Here is a 17,584-nt window from a genome sequence, read left to right on the forward strand (position 1 = left end):
AGAGTCAGGGGAAGGGAGAGAGGAGGAGGTACGGGAGGAAGGAAGGAAAGAAAGGAAGTAAAGGAAGGAAGGAAGGAAGAACAAGTGAGGAAGAAAGGGAAAGTGAAGAAGAAAGGGAGGAGAGCGAGGAAGGAAGGAAGAAAGTAAAAGTGAGGAAGAAAGGAGTTGAAAGTGAAGAAGGGAAAGTGAGGAAGGAAGGGAACATGAGGAATGAAGGGACTGTGAGGAAGGAATGAAGGAAGGAAGGTCTTTCAAAGCATTTCAGAAAATAATCCTCACATCCAGAATGTCATTGATAAAGTATTGGAATTTGTCACTTTAGCCCAGATTTCTACTTCATTAGGTTTGTCCAATTAATGAATGATGGCAGACATGGTTAGTTACTGCTGTTAGGTACACAAATTGATTTATCTTTTTGCTCACAGCAAGATCCCACAATGATCAAAGAGGACTGTAATTAGTTTACAAAAAACAGAAATTACTGGAGAAACTCAATAGATCTGACAGCATTTGTGGAGAGAAATCTGAGTTAATGTTTCAGGTATGGGAGGGCCAAGGCTGAAATGTGATGGATCTTGAAGAGCTGTGAGAATGGGAGTAGTTTTGCAAGAAGGAAGATGAGGGCATTTAACAAGACAAACGTTATCTTCAGCCATGATAGAGCAGTGCAGGGTTGGGCTCAACAAGTCAGACAGGATTAATTTGACACCCATTCCATTTGTTGACATGATTATCCATTGTAATACACTACTTGTGTAGAGCTTATTGTGTTTGCATGCATTACTCAGGGTTTTACCAGCTTCTTAAAAATGCAAAATGGTGGTTGCTTGGGTTCTCTTGTCTTCTGCAGTCAAAATGGAGCTTTCCTGCTTCTTTCTGGGCAAATGGATCTTTTCTGATTTTTCACTGTCTAAAACACCAAACACTTTCTCCTTCACAACTTTTAAAATAATGGACCTTGCCTGCTTCCTTATAAAGCTTCTCGCCAAAATCATGATTTTAAAAATACTACTGATCCTTCGAAATGTTTAGTTTCTCCTGACTTTTGTTTTTATGCAGGCCTTTTTATCTAGATTTCTCCAAAGATTGCTCCTTTCCAGCTTAAATAAACTCCAACTCCTGTCAAGTCTGTAAGCCTGGCTAGTTTTTTTTAGCTAATATCTCTGTCTTTTTTAAAGTGTGATTGAATTTTGTCTCTCTTTCCTAGCCCACGCTTTTTTCTCCCTGTGCCTTTTACCAGCTTCTTGGTGGGGCCTTGTCTTTGGTGTACTGAGCTTGACATGTTACTATTTCCACAGCTGCTGCTGTCTCTCCCAGTGGGTCATCATGTTTCAACTTCTGACTGGTCCTGTATAACAAAAATGGTAATGCTCTTAAAATGGCAAATATGCCTGACTTCAAAATTTTCATAGCTCTTGGACCAAAGAGACACTGTTCTTATTTAACAAGGTGCCTCATTACATTATAATAAGTATCACTACATTACAAGTCAGGCATAATTATTTGGAATCTTGGAAGTAGCAGTGGTTACTTCTGCTCTTTCATATCTCTTGGATCTTTTTCTCCTCACAGTGGAGGTCTCTGTATGGCATTTGCATAGCTGCTCGAATGTGGTATTACCCTGACTGCTTCTCGTGGCACCTAGTGTTACCACCTCTATCAGTATATGCTTCAGGGTAAGAATTGCTTGAGGTAGTTCACTGCCACCAATCCTACAGTCATGGACTTTTGGAATGATTAGGGGTAGAAGGCAGAGAACGATAGCATCATTTCAGGAGAGGCACTGTTCTGATTTAACAAGGTGGCTCACTATATTATAATAAGTAGCACTACATCACAACTCAGTCATAATTATTTGGACTCTTGGGAGTAGTACTGGTTACTTCTTCTGACACTGTAAAACTCATTGCCTCCAATCATAGACTGCACAAGACAACAATACAATAGGTGGAGCTCGATGGAACATGCACGTTCAGTACCTTAGACAAGAGAGCAGGACCCTGTGGAGGATGCTGCAGTTTGCAGTAGTGACAATGTTTCTGGTTGGTGCACTGGCAATTTCTGTGCAATGATAATCTCTGCAGCAGAGACTTTGACATCCAGTACATTAAAAACTGTGTTTGTGTCTGCCGTAAAATATAACAGCGTTTGGACACACAGAAACAATATGTAAAACTTTGGCATGTTTTTATACAATACATACACCGTGTAAGTAGGATTTAGATTTCTGGTGGAAAATATCACAGAACAAAAAATAATATATTTTTTGTTTCTTTCCTTTATATTCACAAAATACTCAACATCAATTTCACCTGATTTTACAACTGAACAGCTGTGCTTAAAAAATAGAAAACAAAAGAAAAAGGAATAACAGCACGTTCTACATTCAATGAAGGATATTGTAGACCTGGGGAAACCTTCAAAACTAATTTATCCTCGACCGCCAATGAGTTTTAAATCCACACACCTGAGAAGATAAAATGCCAACACATTCTCATGAGTTAATTTAATAATAGAAATACAATATATTTCTGTGCTGCTTAGGGATAGGAAAATATTAACTGTAGTTTATCACTAACCGTGAGAATGCATAACATTTGGTGTCCAGACAGTAAGGTTAATAGAAGACAATGGCTAACTCTTCTTTATCAATAAAGCATTTGGGAATGTTACTTATGATTGCAGGAATTGCCATTATGGTGCCAGCCATCACTACAATAACTGTAGGGTGACTTGATGGTGGGCTACCAAACCCTGTGGAATTATTTCAGTGGTGACAAGATAAAAATATTGGTTCCTGAATAAATTAACTCGCAACAGTCATCTTTAAGTTGGGGTAAACATTTCTAGCATCATGCAGCTATTTGGAAAGCTTGGCTCATTCAATCTTACCTTTGAAGACTGGGCCCAGTGTGTGGAAAGAATGCATTATTTTTTCAAGGCAAATGGCATTGGGGTAGGTGAAAAGCAATGAGTAATTCTTCTGACAGCTTATGGACCTGTAGTCTTTTCGGTTATTAGAAACCTAATTTTCCTGAGGCATCAGATACCAAAACCTTTCAAGACTTGATGGAGTTAGTTAAGGAATACTACAACCCCAAGCCTCCTCTAATTCTGAGATGCTATCGGTTTTACTCTGCATTTTGAAAATTAGGGGAATCTGTGTTGGATTTTTGACAAGATGTCTGGCAGAGGCATGTGACTTTGGTTTAACCCTAATGAAATGCTGAGAGACTGGTTGGTGTGTGAGATTAGTGATGTAACCATGCATAAGTGCCTACCAGCTGAAGCCCAACTGCACTTCATTCGGGCACTACAACTGGCTTTCAGAGTCCAAAAGAGAAAATGCTGGAAAATCTCAGCAGGTCTGGCAACATCTGTAAGGAGAGAAAAGAGCTGATGTTACGAGTCTAATTGACCCTTTGTCAAAGCTGGCTTTCAGAGTCAATGTTTCAGGCATAAGCCCTTCATCAGGACTGTGGGTGGGGGGTCTTGGGTGCTGAGAGATAAAGAGGAGGGGGGTGGGGTTGGAGGGAAGTAGCTTGGAAGGTGATAGGTGGATTAAGGCAGGGTGATGGTCAGAGTGGAGGGTGGAGTGGATAGGTGGGAAGGAAGATGGGCACGTAGGACAGTTCAAGAGGGCAGTGCTGAGCTGGATGATTGGATCTGGGATAAGACGGGGGAAGGGGATGAGGAAAATGGTGAGATGCACATTGATGTCATGTGGTTGGTGGGTCTAAAGAACTACCTGTCCATCTTCTTTCCCACCGCTCTGACCTATCATCATTGCCTTCCAAGCTACCTTCCCCCCAGCTCCAGCCCCTCTTATTTATGTCTCAGCCCCCTTGAGCATACCACACATTCCCCTGAGGAAGGGCTTATGCCGAAAGTGTCGAATCATCTGTCCCTCGGATGCTGCCTGACCTGCCATGCTTTTCCAGTGCCACACTTCTTGACTCTGATCTCCAGCATTTGCAGTCCTCACTTTCTCCTACTGATGTCTTTGCCAATAGAAAATGTGGCAAGTGGAGCGTATCTCTCCTCATTATCTCTTGATGGAAGTGGATACCCTCGCCAGGCCGACTGAGCTTACAGAATACCATTTGAGTGAAAGCAATTGCACAGCCTCAGTCAAGGCATGTCCTGAACAGGGACTCTTAGTCAGCCCACAGCAAAACCCCAAAACAAAGCCGAGCCTCAACCATATGGTTAACATTTTTTTCAGGATACAGGCTGGCAAGCCATTGCAGTTGTGGCCAGTATACGGACTTGAGACAGGAAAAGAGTCCCACTTGGTCTAAAATGAGTAAGAGAACTCATAGGTCAGCATCCAGGAGAGTGCACACCGTGGAAAGCCCACCTACATCTGGCTTTGTGCAGTTAAATTGCTTAGCGACATCCAAATCAGAACCAATCAAAATAAATATCTGGTTAAAATGTTTCAAATGGAGGTTGAGAGTGGTGTGGCTGTATTAGTGACTGCAGAACACTCTTTAACAAAGTTTCCTCTGGATTCCAACCCTTAAGTTTGTGTATGACCTTCGCTAGTCTGAGAATCTAAACCTGGAACCTTTACAGTATAAGGTTACAACTTCAGTTCCAGTCTTGTAAGAGAAGCGGCTGGTTCAGTTCCTACTGATTGTAGTAAAAGATTCAGACCCAAACCTAATAGCGCAGTATTGGTTGAGAAAGATTCAACTAGATTGGTTCAACATTTCTTGATTAGAAAATGGCTACCTGAGTCAAGTCCTAATTAAATACCCGAAAGCTCTTCAGGAAGGTCTAGGGACTATCGAAAGAGCCTTTGCCTCCACATAGCCTGTTGGCCAGGAAGCGGACATGTGCTGTGCACAACTGCGATTGTGGTTAGATTAGAATTTCCAAAAGTATGCTACAATTAGTACCCATTTGGGTTTGTACTACTATATGACACTGCACTTTGGGGTATCATCAACCAATGCCATTTTTCAGAAGATGATGGCAAACATTTTACAAGATCGATCCCAGGTTGCCATCTACCTGAATGTTGTGCTAATAACAAGGAAGACCAATAAAGAGCATTTGGAGAATTTGGACATATTCCTTAGATGTTTCTCCCAGTGGGCATGCACTTTAGAAAGGGAAAGTGTATGTTCCAGGCTTTCAAATGACGTACTTGGACTATAGAGTTGACAAGATTGGCCTACAACCATTGGAAGATAAAGTGAGAGCAATCAAAGGTGCCCCGGCGCCCACATCTGTACCGGAGTTTAGGTCTTTCCCTGTATTGGTGAATTATTATGGAAAGTTCATATGTAAGCTGGACTCCTTCCAGGCACCTTTACATCTGCGATTGATAAAGGGGTAGTTTTGGAAATGGTCGCATAGCCAACATCTTTTAGGAAAGTGAAGGAGCAGCTATCATCGTCTAAGGTGTTGGCACATTATGATCCCATGCAAGACATGGTACTGACATGCACAATATCAGGATGGTATTGGCTCACAGATGGCAGGTGAGAGGAACGCCCAACAGTGTATGCTTCCTGGACTTTGGCTGATGCAGAGTCCAAATACATTCAGTTAGAGAAGAAAGGCTTGGTGATTGCCTTAGATTACCTTTATGGACATAAATTTGTAATCATAACAGACCACAAATACTTGCTAAAGCTATCCAAAGAGGAAAAGGCCATGCTGCCCATAACTTCAGATCGAATTCAGGAGTGGACTCTCATTCTACGTGCATACAATTCCAAGTCCAGGAGGCCAAATCGCAAATGCGGATGCCTTGTGAAACCTCCCACTGGCAGATACACCACTTGTGGTACTGCCAATGGAAGAGTCCATCTTGCTTTTGAACTTTCTGGACACCCTTCTGGACATGGCTGACAAAAACATCCACTCCTGGCAAAACTAAAACAGCTAGTTATGATGGGAGAAACAAAAGAGCTATGATAACCAGAATTGAAACCTTTCTGGACCCAGTGAGACCAGGTCACAGTAGAAGAAGGCATTTTATTTTTGAGAGCAAGAGTGATGGTCCTGAGCAAAGGTCGCTACCAGATACTGGCTGAACTCCACCAGGGTCATCCGAGGGTGTCCAAATTGAAGATGTTGTCAAAACATTATGTCTGGTGGCCAGGATTGGATCCAAACATAGTCACGTTGGTGGGACAGTGTGCAGAGTGCCAGTAAGGACAAAAATTACTGCCAGCAGTTCTCCACGTTTGTAAACCTTAGACTCAGTTGCATATGGACTATGCCAGTCCTTCCATGGGCTCAACATTCTTAGTCATTGTGGAAACCCACTCATTGTTGGAATTGCATCAAGTTCATTTGTCAAACACAGGGATGATGATAGAAAAGCTGCGATACACTCCCGGAAGTGTTGGTCACTGACAACGAGCCATCACGTACCAGAAGGGAACTTGAGTATCACCTGAAATCGAATGGCATCTGGCATACAAAAACAGCTCCATAGCAACAATCGTCCAATGATCTAGTCGAAAAAGCAGTCCAAACTATTAGATCAGGCTTAAAAAAAAAAACAGCTAACAGTTTCACTCAATACCAAACTGTCCTGGTTCCTGTTTGATTACCAGACCACCCCTCATACAACTACAGGGACAGCTCCAGCAGAGTTGTTAATGGGGAGAGGACTCTACATCACATTAAACCTGATATTCCCGGGCCTGGGCTGGGGGAATGAAATGGCATCAGGAACATCAATCCTGAACGCACAATGATTTGTCTAAGCAAGGGAGATAGTTTATTTTGTGGGTCAACATATCTGACCCCTCAGAACAGCCAGAAAGGCTGTCGGAACCCCTGAGTTCTTTCCCTCTGTCCAGCATTGAATAAATCTCAGAGTCTGAGATAAACATGATGCGTAAAGAAGAAGGTGGACCCCCTCCGAGATGCTCCTGGCGCAAGAGGTCGGCTGTGGTCCAGTACGCCCCCTGCCTCTTTCCGAGGCTGAGCCAGAGGATCCACTCCCAGTATGAAAATTCCTCATGGCTATAAGAAAAAGAAAAGGCCTATGTCTCCAAACATAGAGGAGGAGGGATGTAATGATTCTATTGAGGTCAGCCAGGTGGATCCCATAGAATATGAGTTCCTTGATTGGGGCTACTAATCTGGGCCAATCAGGGAGGCCTGATTGACAGATACAAACAGGAGTGTCAGAGGTTTGTTTACTCTGAGGAAGTTGGACCAGTATCAAGTGCTGTGCATGTGTAAATACAGGGTAACTTGGTGATGGGATACCGGCCTCTGTGCAGTTATTTCAAAAATATTCCTTATTAGTCTTATATTAAAACAAGGTTGCTTCATTTTTGTTTCAGCATCTGTTTCAACTTCCAGTTTAGCTGAATAACTCATTGCAGAAAGAAATAGGAAGGACAATTTGTTCGACCTCCTCTTAAGTTTTCTTGAGGAGTGTATTAAATCAATTTCACTGAATAATCCATTTGTTGTGAAAGGACATAATCCAGGCGATAATCTAATAGTCATGGCACCTAAGAGAAAATTCATGTTTATGCAATAAAATAATTTATTCTGAATTCCTTTAGTAAACATTGTTTACATAAATGTCCTCATTAATGGACCTCTTTTAATTGGTAACTGTTTGCTGTGTTGCTACATTTGCATGGATTTCTTGGATGAAGCTAAACCAAGCTCAAATCAGTGGACCCAATGCACTGCAGTCTGTTTAACCATTCCTTAGAATGAGAATGAACACAAATCCTTTCAAGCCAATTTCTTTCGTTTTTTACAATTTACTTTCATGCATGAATAGTTGACTCATTGGTTATCTTTTCAACACCGACAATAATCATTTTATTTTACTGTTAGTGAGGCTATTTCACTGAGTTCCATAGAAACTTACAATCAGCCAGCAGAAATTTAGCAATTCTTGAGGGTTCTGACAGCCTGCATTAAATTTTCAATTCCAATGATTAAGCATTCAGGTTAAGTGTTTTCAAATGCATGTATTTATAAGCAGGATGTTTGGAAAAATGTTCCAATGTAGAGACCATATAGCCCACAGTAATTACAATCACTATTCATTTCTCAGCTTGAGGGCATATGATGTTTCAAACTGGCAAAAGGACCTGAAGAGCAATGCATGGAAAGGAAAAAAAATGGAAAATTAATTCAACAGTAATTGGCTCCAATAGTTTTAGTCAAGTGTACAAAAGGTTTTTATTTGGTTTGCATTTTAATTTTAATTTTTCCTGTCCTGCTTGTCTACTTGTCTCAGCTTGACTCCCGCATTTTTGAGACTGCATTGCTTAAATTGCATACATTTATATTGCTCATTTATTGCTCCACTACTGTGCATCAGTTGTTGATGCCTGTCACCAATTTTCTCTATACCTCCTCAGATCTCCAGTCATAGCACAATGCACTTGTGTCAGTTGTTACTCAGTGGGTAGCACTATTGTCTGATAATCAGCTGACATTCCAGCGCAGTTCTGAGGGAGCTCTGTGCAGTCAGAGATAGCATCTTTCAGTGATGCTAAACCTAGACCCGATTGTCCTCTCATGTGAAATTAACCAATCAAATGGCACTGATTGAAGAAAAGAAGGAACTTTTCTGAATGATCTCAACTCTCAGAAGATCATCTGGTCATTTGAGTAATTGTTGCTTGTGGGATTTTGCTGCACAAAAACTGCCACATTTCTGATGTTTCAAAAGCGAGCACAATTTTAAAAAACTACTTTTTTGTCTGTAAGTGCTTTGGGACATCATATAATTGTGAATGGCGCTGTATGAACCCTTGAGTTCTTTCCCTCTGTCCAGCATTGAATAAACCTCAGAGTCTGAGATAAACATGGCAGGTGTGGCACCTTGACACCTTTACCACGTAAAGAAGATGGACCCCCTCCGAGATGCTCCTGGCGCAAGAGGCTGGCTGTGGTCCAGTACACCCGCCTGTATCCGAAAGTCAGTTTGTTTCTTCTTATGGATCAGTACAATAAAAGCTTAGGCCTGTGACAATACAAAAAGTGCAATTTATTAGCTGGAACTGGACATACAATCACCTGGAGACAGTTTCATTTTGCATGTTCAGGATGGTATGAGTTTCCTATGATAACTGTTATGTAAGAGCTTTACAAGGTTTTGTTGAAGTGTTACGAAGAGTTCAGCATGCTCTGTTGTATAATGATGCTTTATTAAAGTTTACCATCAGCTGTTCAAGTTAAAATGAAGTCCTTCTTTCTTTTACTGGTTCCAGAGACTTGTTTGTTTCTCTGGGCAGACTTTGCAGGTATAGCAGGATGAAAAGTGCACTCTACCTACACGTCTAAACCATTAGGCCCCGCATGCTTCACTTCTTTTCTCACATTTCCATTCACATTAAAAATGAGATACTAATGTCAAAGTGATACTGCAACTATTGTAATAGATAATGGTCAAAAATCTCTACACAGATCACGTTTGAGGTAGAAACATCCAATCTGCAACCGTTGAAAGATAATGAAATAAAAGAGTAAACTTTTATCTGTGAGTATATATTTGAAGTTTCATTTTCAGAAAAAGTATGGTAAATATTATCAGCTACATAATTTAGTTAGACCTGAGATCTTTCTGTGTTATTGATTTGATGCCCCATGTAACAACATTTCATTATTGGCAAACCAATGCCTATAAAAAACAATATCATGTTTTATAAATTAAATATATTTTCTCATTAATTTCCCCACAATGTTACAATCAGTCATGAATAGCAGGACAGACAGGAACTCTGATTTTAAAATTCTTATCCTTCTGCTCTAATCTATCCAGGACGATGTTATCTTGATTCCTGTGACATCCTTTGGCCCTGCTTCTTTCCAACATCCTGCAATGATGCAGTGAGTTGTGTTGAGACTCTACTGTACTATAGATGCTTTATAACTGCAACTTATGGTTGTTGAACATCAAAATGACCAAACTGTACCATTAGACTGGTGTGGATTTCAGCATGAAGGAACTGGATGGATTTCCTGACCTACCAAATGTAAATATTCCAACTTTTGCTCTTCATTTTACACCTGACCATTGACATTGAAAAAGGCCACTTGAAAAATGCGAGGGGCTAACAGAGTGGATGACCCACTGTGCCATTTACTCTCATCATTAAAATGGTCCACAGAATTTGGGATAGATGGTCAATAACCATTGCATGACAGCCACTATTTTCATTGTATTAGTGGCACTGCAGACTGTGTTCACTGCAGCATTTTGCACACAGGGAACACATTTTTAAATTATTCATCAGAATTATTTTTGAAATTTTTTCAAGCATGGTCAGTCTTCTTACTTGAGGTTCAGTGAATACAATTTGATGAATACAATTGAGACTCAAATATTGTACTGGATTTCCTCCTCTCCTGAAATGGTGGGCAAGTGACAAGAAGGGAAAATAAATAGGTGTGTTTACCCAGCCCCCTTCCTGCCACTTCAGCAGTTGAGTTCAGTATGGGAAGATCCATGGGCGAACAATTTAGTTGCACTGGGACATGTATTGTCGGGCTAGGGGGCGTGGCCACTGAGAGTCTTCCCTTACTTTTGACGTCTCTGATACTCCTCTCCCCATGATCTATATTTTATTTGATTTATAACGATGTAATTTTGAGTGACTTATACTCATTACAACTCTCAGTATCTATACTTAGTTGTGGATTGAAATTTCAGTCAGAGAGTAATGCTTGAAAATGTGCATTCTGTACATTTTGTGTGGATGACAAAACGCGATAAGATTACCCCGTAAAACGTGTTTCCAATCCCAATGATGTAATGACTGACAAATGGCTAAGAAGAGAATTAAGTTTGGTCAGAAAATCCATGCAGAAAAATAATAAGGGAGCAGCCTCTTCAACTTTCCATTGACTTCACTGATAAAATTAAATTAGAAAACAAAAGTAAGTGGCACGAGTCACTGCATCTACTAGAATTCCTTGGTTTTCAGGGAAGATATCATGGTGTATGTAGATTAGATTCCCTACAGTATGGAAATAGGTCCTTCTGCCCACACCAACCCTCCAAAGAGTAACCCACCCAGACCCATTCTCCCTACCCTGTATTTACCCTTGACTAATGCATCCACCACTAAGGGCAATTTAGCATGGCCAACTCAACTGACCTGCACATCTTTGGAGGAAACCCATGCAGACAAAGTACAAACTCTTCACAGACAGTCCCCCGAGGCAAGGATCGATCCCAGGTCCCTGGCGCTGTTTGGCAGCAGTGCTAGCCACTGATCCACCATGTCACCCCATTTCTTTAACCACTGTGGAGAGGGAAGTATACAGCATTTTTTCAGCTAGCGATTGCTCTTTTTTAAAAATTATTGGTTATTTATTTACAGTTAAACAAGAATAATAGAATAATGGAATTGTATTTTTCATTGTCTCTTGTTTATAAATGCAAAAGGCTTTCGCTTTTTTCAGTCAGTGATCATGTAGCAACAGTTTTGAGGCAAATGACTCTTAAAGTATCAATCCAAGAAAACAAAATCTGGGCAAAACAGATTGAGCTAAATATTAACTTTAAATTCATTAATGTCAAAGCACCTCAATTACATTGTAGTGGTCTTGCTTTGATTCGAGATTTATCTCACTAAATTAAAGCAAAAATGTTTTTAAGAGTCTTACATTCTGACTTTGGTGAGTACAATGATGTACAGTTATTAGTCAGATTAGAATTATATTCCAAGGTTGGAGGAGAATTGGATGAGTTCCAAAACAGATTTCAGGAACACAATGAAGGATTCTCCCTTGTCCCTTCCTTCTGATGCAGCCAACTTGCAAGCTTGTTGAGCTGTTAAAAGTTCTACTGGGATGGATCTTACATTTCCTTTGGTTCAGTACTGTTTGTGTCAAGCAAGAATCCTTCTTGTATCTTACCAAACTCCTTATTAGTCACTTATCCTGCTCCTACAATGCCCCCTCACCCAATTTCAGCTCCATCGTACCACAAGCTATTTCCAAAACAAGTTGTCACGCAGTGAATATCCACGAATTGACTGGCATCCCTTGCACCCATACCATCTTTAAAAGACTGTTGTGCACCCAGAAGACTATTGATAAACCTGTGCTATCCTTCACCAGCAATATAATGCTCATGTTAGTGGTCAGCATGAATGACATCCCTTTGTGTACCCCAGAACTCTGTGAGAAGCTCGGAAAGAGATTGCTGGGTCTCTTGCTGAAATATTTGTATCATTGCCAGAAGACTGAAGATTGGCTAACATGGTGCCACTATTTAAGAAAGGTGGTAAGGAAAAGCCAGTGGACTATAGACTGGTGAGCCTGACATTGGTGGTGGGTAAGTTGTTGGAGGGAATCCCAAGGGACAGGATTTACATGTATTTGCAAAAGTAAGGACAGGAATTAGGGATAGTCAACATGGCTTTGTGCATGGGAAATCGTGTCTCATGAACTTAATTGAGATTTTTGAAGAAGTATCAAAAAGGATTGTTGAGGGCAGAGCGGTGGACATGGTCCATATGGACTTCACTAAGGCATTCAACAAGGTTCCTCATGGCAGACTGGTTAGCAAGGTTAGATTACATTGTTTAGAGGAAGATCTAGCCATTTGGATACAGGACTGGCACAAAGGTAGAAGGCAGAGGGTGGTGGTGTAGGGTTACTTTGTAGACTAGAGGTCTGTGACCAGTGTGTGCCACAAGGATCAGAGCTAGGTCCACTGCTTCTTGTAATTTATTTAAATGATTTGGATTTGAACATAGGAGGTATGGTTAGTAAGGTTGTTAATGACACCAAAATTGGAGGTGTAGTAAGACAACAAAAAGGGTGACTGCAGAATACAATGGGATCTTGATCAGATGTGCCAATGGGCCAAGAAGTGACAGATGGAGTTTAATTTAGATAAATTTGACGTGCTGCATTTTGGAAAGGTAAATCAGGGCAGCACTTCTACACTTAATGGTAAGGTCCTGGGGTGCGTTGTTGAACAAAGAGACCTTGGAGAACAGGTTCATAGGTCCTTGAAAGTAGAGCCACACATAGATAGGATAGTGAAGAAGGTGTTTGGTATGCTTTCCTTTATTGGTCAGAGTATTGAGTACAGGAGTTGGGAGGTCATGTTGCAGCTTTGTAGGACATTGATAAATCCACTTTTGGAATATTACATGCAATCCTCGTCTCCTTCCTATCAGAAGGCTGTGGTGAAACTTGAAAGGATTCAGAGAAAATTTACAAGGATATTGCCAGGGTTGGACGGTTTGAGATATAGGGAGAGGGTGAATAGGCTTGGGCTATTTTAACTGGAGCATGGGAGGCTGAGTGATAACCTTATAGAGGTTTATAAAATCGTGAGGGACACAGATAGAGTAAATAGACAAGATCTTTTATCTTGGATGGGGGTGTCCAAAACGACAGGCATAGGTTTAAGGTGTGTGTGTGGGGGGGGGGATAGATTTAAAAGGCATTCAAGAGGCAACATTTTCAAGCAGAGGATGGTGCCTATATGGAAAGAGATGCCAGAGGAAGTGATGGAGGCTGATACAATTGCAACATTTAAAAGACATCTGGGTGGGGATATGAATAAGAAGGGTTTAGAGGAATATCGACCAAATGCTGTTTAAGGGATTAGATTTATTTAGGATGTCTAGTCAGCATAGACGAGTTGGACCAAAGTGCTGTATATGACTCTATATAACCTCATTCTCTCAGCCTACACATAGTTTAACCATTAATCCATACCATTTACCTGTCCTTAGTTACATCCCACCTAAACACCCTGTCGAATTCACTCCTACCCTGTCCCAGTGCCCACTGGAGACCTGCAACTTGTCATTTTCCAGTCAGCGACCATCACAATCAATAACTAGTCAACATTTCACCTCATACAATTTAAAGAATTACAGATGTTGGGGGGCTCAACCAAAAGCAGAGATTTCTGGAGAAACTCAGCAGGTCTGACAGCATCTGGGGAGAGACAAAACAAAATCAACATGCTGCGTCCATTGACCTTTCCATGATGGTTGGCTGCACTCAGCTCTCATTGAGGTCAGGTCCTGTCTGGCTTATCGCGGCCAATACTGCTGAGCCCTGTCACATCTGAGGAAAGCTTCAAACCTCTCAATGTCCTTATCCTTCTTCTCTGAAGACTGCTCGCCTTCCTCCAGCTCATCAGGATCTATTAGATCACCTTGTTGCCTATTCCAGTTGTGCGGAGCAGGGCATGTCTGGGTGATGTGCCACGCTCTGTCCAGAGAATCCTGATGAATTCCCCTGGATCAGTACAAGCAGCAGAATAGTATCTTCAGCAGCACTATTGTCTGCTCCATCATCATTGAGCACTGCCTGGTCACCAGGTACCCTCCATCTCCTGTTTTACATCACACTACCCCAACTGCACATTTCAACACATCAACCCATGCAGGCACCCCAAACTTTTCCTCCAATAATCTTCCACTACCCCAAGCTCTGACATTACTTTTGAATGATCTCCACCCTGGTCCTCTATGGAGACCATGTTGGTTTTTACTGTCAGTAAACCCCTATTCCGATAGCATACCATGGCCTCCATGGCTGTTCCAATCTCAATTTTATAAACCTTGAGTGTTGTCATGTCAATGCCTTTGGCCCACTTCAACATGCCTCTGCACTCGCTCGCCTTCCCTTTTGGCAAGGGGCAACCTTTTCACGCAGAGGGTTGCGCATGTACGAAATGAGCTGCCAGACGAAGTGGTGGAGGCTGGTACAATTACAACATTTAAAAGGCATCTAAGTGAAAATGAGGACTACAGATGCTGGAGATTAGAGTTAAGAGTGTGGTGCTGGAAAAGCATAGCAGGTCAGGCAGATTTTGCCCCAAACATCGATTTTCCTGCTCCTCGGATGCTGCCTGACCTGCTGTGCTTCTTCAGCACCACACTCTCAAAGTTTAAAGAGCATCTGGATGGGTATATGAATAATAAGGATTTAGATGGATATGTGCCTATTGCTGGCAAATGAGACTAGATTAGGTTAGGATATCTGCTCAGCATGGATGAGTTGAAACAAATGAGTTTCTGTGCTGTACATCGTTATGACGCTACGATTTACTTTAAATTTATGCACAATCCATCGTAACAAAGAAAAGTTAAAGAAACCTAAAGAAAACTATGCTCACAGTCCAACACAGTTTCCTTGTATTTTCTTGTTTTCACCTTTCAGGGGAGATTGAGTGGTAAAGCTGACCCTGTCATGTCTTAAAATGGCTTACTCTGCCTGCATGTTTTTAAATATATCTGTGCCGCATTATGGTTTATCTCTGTGGCAGAAAATGACAGGCTGTCTTTGTTCATTTGTATGTCTCCTAAAACAAGTCTTATCAATTTTACTTATCCTGATTCTTTCATGAATTTGTATGGTTGAAACTAGTTCTCCCATCTGGTTTCTGTCACAGGTGTCTGGCTCCCCTCCAAGGTGCCTCAGAGTCCCGTGCTTTACTGTGCAGTGTTTCTTGGCACCTATTCAAATACTGATTATAATGCATTTTATTTGAAGCAATTTCTGTTAACTTAATTAACACCTTAATTTTTGCTATAATTTGGTAAATTCTTTGACTTGTTAATTTAAATTATTTCACCATAATTCTAAGCAAGCTGCTGAGTGACTTCACATCGAACAGGGGATACAAATTCATAACAGGCTAAGAAGAGCTTAAGCTTCTCTGCACCCGTTAAAGGAGCTTACATTGGGGTTGCAACTGGTGCTGGAAGCTGTTTGAAAAGGGTTTTTGGTGTGAACAACATTCAATGATGGGGTGACATAGCAGAGGGCAGAGCCAAAGATTTTCTGCAGCTGAATGAAGATTAAAACAAGGATATTATTTTGCTATAGGGCAGTAGGTCCTACTCCAACCATACTTACCAAAGCAGCCCAAACTAAGAGCTGTACAGTCAACTTCTAGGAATGTGGTTTCAAAGATCTGGACGTGTGGCCTCGCATGGGTGGAACCAGCCTATAAAAGGTATCTTCAAACTCCATATTCCACAAAATGTATCCGTAGCCTTCCTCACTGCACCAGACCTCCCCCCGCTCACCTACCAACAATCCCTATTATTCACAATTTATACTTCATTTGGTTCATTAAGCATTATAGCAAGATTCACATTCAGATCTCCCCACTTACCCACACTGCCAGCTATTCAACTTACAGCAACCATAACACTCAAATGTATTGCGCCACATTCATTGACACACTTTCGTCCATCTTGTGGGACAAGTTGCCATGTAACTGGAGGCAGCAAGAGTGACACAATGTAGTAAGGACTAAATTCTGAACTCACTGTATGAAAGAGACAGGGCTTATGGTCAGTGGAAAATCTCATTACCAAGTCCTTATCCAATGTGTAGTTGAATCTATTGATGATGATGGCTTCCTCATATCTAATTCTCCTTCTCACTTTCTTAATGCAACAAATCCTATTAATTTACATGTTGAAGATGGTGTCAGCATTGCACATCTTTCCTTCTGCCTTTCTCCCCCACATAACCTTATGTCTTCTTCCTGTTCAGATATCCAAACACTGTATATGAACATCAGCAAGAAAAAGACTAAATCTAATGGCTACTTAAATCTGTTGTATCATTCAATAAGATTATAGCTAATCTGATTTCAGCCTCAGCCTCAGCCTCGTTTTCCTATCTGTTGTCCATTGCTGAACCGCCCCAAGTAAGATGCAAGACTGTCAGGGAATGGTGAATTGTTTCATTTCTATTTACCGCTCTTGTTTAATGATTGTATCTTTATCGCTAATATTGTTACTGTACATCAAGTAATTCACAATAAGTGAGAGACTTTGAGATCATATAACACATAAATACAAATCTTTAGACACTAAAACTGTTAATACTAATTATCCAACTGAGTTGTGTTAATCACAACAGCATCTATTATATCCAGTCTTATCTTATACAATGATTATCTTCCCATTGGCTGAAGGGGTACTGTGTGAGGGTTCACCATTTTTGAATACAGGCAAGATTATTTAGTATTGAGATGAGGAGGAATTTCTTCATTCAGAGTGTGGCAATCCTGCACAATTCTCTGCCACATAAGGTGAGGAAGTAAGACACTAAATGTATTTCAAAAATGAATAGATAGATTTCTAGCTGCTAAAGACATCAAGGCATAATAAGGAGTATGGTGTTAAGATTGGACATCAGTCATGATCATATTTAATAATAGAACAGGTCAGTGGGCTGGATAGCCAACTCTTGCTCTTATTTTCGATGCTTCTACAATAGGTCTTGTGTTGAGAAAGCCAGCACATTTTAGGATCTTGTAGGATGACAAGTTACACCCACAGATCTCTGAGTAATTTATTAACAATGTCTAAGTCACAAGACTTGTACTTTATTCCTATCTTGCCACAATCTATATATTGATTAAGACAAGACAACTCACTTTGGCCCAGTCAAGGAAAGATGGTGGCGCAAATTGGTAGTGGTTGGCATCACAACATAAAGAACATTATCTAGTTTAGCACATATGATTTGTTCCTGAACTTCTGCAGCCTTAAGTTAAAGACTTCACTTTCTTTGGAAGGAAACCATTACCTCAGTTCTACTAGGGCCCAGTTAGAAGAATTCCTTTGTTTAA

The sequence above is a fragment of the Chiloscyllium plagiosum genome, chromosome 15 (genome assembly GCF_004010195.1).
Source record: "Chiloscyllium plagiosum isolate BGI_BamShark_2017 chromosome 15, ASM401019v2, whole genome shotgun sequence".
Lineage (NCBI taxonomy): Eukaryota > Metazoa > Chordata > Chondrichthyes > Orectolobiformes > Hemiscylliidae > Chiloscyllium > Chiloscyllium plagiosum.